This window comes from Taudactylus pleione, unplaced genomic scaffold (genome assembly GCF_031769625.1).
Source record: "Taudactylus pleione unplaced genomic scaffold, aTauple2 ptg000967l, whole genome shotgun sequence".
Taxonomy (NCBI): Eukaryota; Metazoa; Chordata; class Amphibia; order Anura; family Myobatrachidae; genus Taudactylus; species Taudactylus pleione.
This window is the reverse complement of record NW_028285368.1, coordinates 7,257,501-7,260,000: the sequence shown is the minus strand read 5'-3', so window position 1 is coordinate 7,260,000 and position 2,500 is coordinate 7,257,501. Positions and strand designations below refer to the sequence as shown.

Sequence of the window (2,500 nt, the reverse complement as noted above, 5' to 3'; positions counted from 1 at the left end):
CAGTATAAAATTACCTACAGCTCCTGGTATTCCCAGGTGGTCTCCCATCCAAGTACTAACCTGGTCCAACACTCCATAGCTTCCAAGATCAGACGAGATTGACCATGTCCAGTGTGGTTTGGCTGCAGGTGCTCAAAGACATTAACTTTAGACCTCTTTTACTTCTTAACTCAAGTAAATTCATTGATAAGTTTAAAAATGAAATGTAAAATGTAACAGAAAAGAATGTTAAGGCAGTATAAAATTACCTATAGCTCCTGGTATTCCCACGTGGTCTCCCATCCAAGTATTAACCTTGCCCAACACTGCATAGCTTCCAAGATCAGACGAGATTGGGCTTGTCCAGTGTGATTTGGCTGTAGGTGCTCAAAAACATTAACATTAGAACTCTTTTACTTCTTAACTTAAGTAAATTCATTGATAAGTTGAAAAAATTTAATGTAAAATGCAATAGATAAGAATGTTATGGCTGTATATAATTACCTGCAGCACCTGGTATTCCCAGGTGGTCTCCCATCCAAGTACTAACCAGGCCCATCACTGCATAGCTTCCAAGATCAGACAAGATTGGGCATGTCCAGTGTGGTTTGGCTGTAGGTGCTCAAATACATTAACTTTAGACCTCTTTTACTTCTTTACTCAAGTAAATTCATTGATAAGTTGAAAAATGTAATGTATTATGTAATAGAAAAGAATGTTGTGGCTGCATAAAAATACCTACAACACCTGGTATTCCCAGGTGGTCTCCCATCCAAGTACTAACCAGGCCCAACACAGCATAGCTTCCAAGATCAGACGAGATTGGGCATGTCCAGTGTGGTTTGGCTGTAGGTGCTCAAAAGCATTAAATTTAGACCTCTATTACTTCTTAACTCAAGTAAATTCATTGATAAGTTGAAAAATTAAATGTAAAATGTAATAGAAAAGAATATTTTGGCTGTATAAAATTACCTTCAGCACCTGGTATTCCCAGGTGGTCTCCCATCTAAGTACTAACCAGGCCCAACACTGCATAGCTTCCAAGATCAGACGAGATTGGGCAAGTCCAGTGTGGTTTGACTTTAGGTGCTCAAAAACCTTAACTTTAGAACTCTTTTACTTCTTAACTCAAGTAAATTCATTGATAAGTTGAAAAAATTAAATGTAAAATTTAATAGAAAAGAATGATTTGGCAGTATAAAATTACCTACAGCACCTGGTATTCCCAGGTGGTCTCCCATTCAAATACTAACCAGGCCCAACACTGCATAGCTTCCAAGATCAGACAAGATTGGGTATGTCCAGTGTGGTTTGGCTGTAGGTGCTCAAAAACATTAACTTTAGACCTCTTTTACTAATTAACTCAAGTAAATTCATTGATAAGTTGAAAAAATTAAATGTAAAATGTAATAGAAAAGAATGTTATGTCAGTATAAAATTACCACCAGCACCTGGTATTCCCAGGTGGTCTCCCATCCAAGTACTAACCAGGCCCAACACTGCATAGCTTCCAAGATCAGACGAGATTGGGCATGTCCAGTGTGGTTTGGCTGTAGGTGCTCAAAAACATTAACTTTAGACCTCTTTTACTTCTTAACTCAAGTAAATTCATTCATAAGTTGAAAAATGAAATGTAAAATGTAACAGAAACGAATGTTAAGGCGGTATAAAATTACCTACACCTCCAGGTATTCCCAGGTGGTCTCCCATCCAAGTACTAACCTGGTCCAACACTGCATAGCTTCCAAGATCAGATGAGATTGGGCATGTCCAGTGTGGTTTGGCTGTAGGTGCTCAAAACATTAACTTTAGAACTCTTTACTTCTTAACTCAAGTAAATTCATTGATACGTTGAAAAAATTTAATGTAAAATGTAATAGAAAAGAATGTTATGGCAGTATAAAATTACCTACAGCACCTGGTATTCCCAGGTGTTCTCCAATCCAAGTACTAACCAGGCCCAACACTGCATAGTTTCCAAGATCAGACGAGATTGGGCATGTCCAGTGTGGTTTGGCTGTAGGTGCTCAAATACATTAACTTTAGACCTCTTTTACTTCTTTACTCAAGTAAATTCATTGATAAGTTGAAAAAATTCAATGTAAAATGTAATAGAAAAGAATGTTATGGCTGCATTAAAATACCTACAGCACCTGGTATTCCCAGGTGGTCTCCCATCCAAGAACTAACCAGACCCAACACTGCATAGCTTCCAAGATCAGACGAGTTTGGGCATGTCCAGTGTGGTTTGGCTGTAAATGCTCAAAAGCATTAAATTTAGACTTCTATTACTTCTTAACTCACGTACATTCATTGATAAGTTGAAAAAATTAAATGTAAAATGTAATAGAAAAGAATGTTATGGCAGTATAAAATTACCTACAGCACCTGGCATACCCAGGTGGTTTCCCATCCAAGTACGAACCAGGCCCAACACTGCATAGCTTCCAAGATCAGACGAGATTGGGCATGTCCAGTGTGGTTCAGCTGTAGGTGCTCAAAAACATTAACTTTAGACCTC

General features: G+C 38.0%; 11 pseudogenes; all 11 read right to left on the bottom strand.

Moving 5' to 3' along the window:
• Positions 1-11: 11 nt before the first annotated feature.
• LOC148461851 (5S ribosomal RNA) lies at positions 12-130 on the bottom strand (annotated as a pseudogene).
• A 115-nt stretch (positions 131-245) lies between these two features.
• On the bottom strand, positions 246-364 carry LOC148461850 (5S ribosomal RNA; annotated as a pseudogene).
• A 116-nt stretch (positions 365-480) lies between these two features.
• Positions 481-599, bottom strand: LOC148461849 (5S ribosomal RNA; annotated as a pseudogene).
• Positions 600-714: 115 nt separating this feature from the next.
• LOC148461848 (5S ribosomal RNA) lies at positions 715-833 on the bottom strand (annotated as a pseudogene).
• A 115-nt stretch (positions 834-948) lies between these two features.
• On the bottom strand, positions 949-1,067 carry LOC148461847 (5S ribosomal RNA; annotated as a pseudogene).
• Positions 1,068-1,183: 116 nt separating this feature from the next.
• LOC148461846 (5S ribosomal RNA) lies at positions 1,184-1,302 on the bottom strand (annotated as a pseudogene).
• Positions 1,303-1,418: 116 nt separating this feature from the next.
• LOC148461845 (5S ribosomal RNA) lies at positions 1,419-1,537 on the bottom strand (annotated as a pseudogene).
• Positions 1,538-1,652: 115 nt separating this feature from the next.
• LOC148461844 (5S ribosomal RNA) lies at positions 1,653-1,771 on the bottom strand (annotated as a pseudogene).
• A 114-nt stretch (positions 1,772-1,885) lies between these two features.
• LOC148461843 (5S ribosomal RNA) lies at positions 1,886-2,004 on the bottom strand (annotated as a pseudogene).
• Positions 2,005-2,120: 116 nt separating this feature from the next.
• LOC148461842 (5S ribosomal RNA) lies at positions 2,121-2,239 on the bottom strand (annotated as a pseudogene).
• Positions 2,240-2,355: 116 nt separating this feature from the next.
• LOC148461841 (5S ribosomal RNA) lies at positions 2,356-2,474 on the bottom strand (annotated as a pseudogene).
• Between the last annotated feature and the right edge of the window lie 26 nt (positions 2,475-2,500).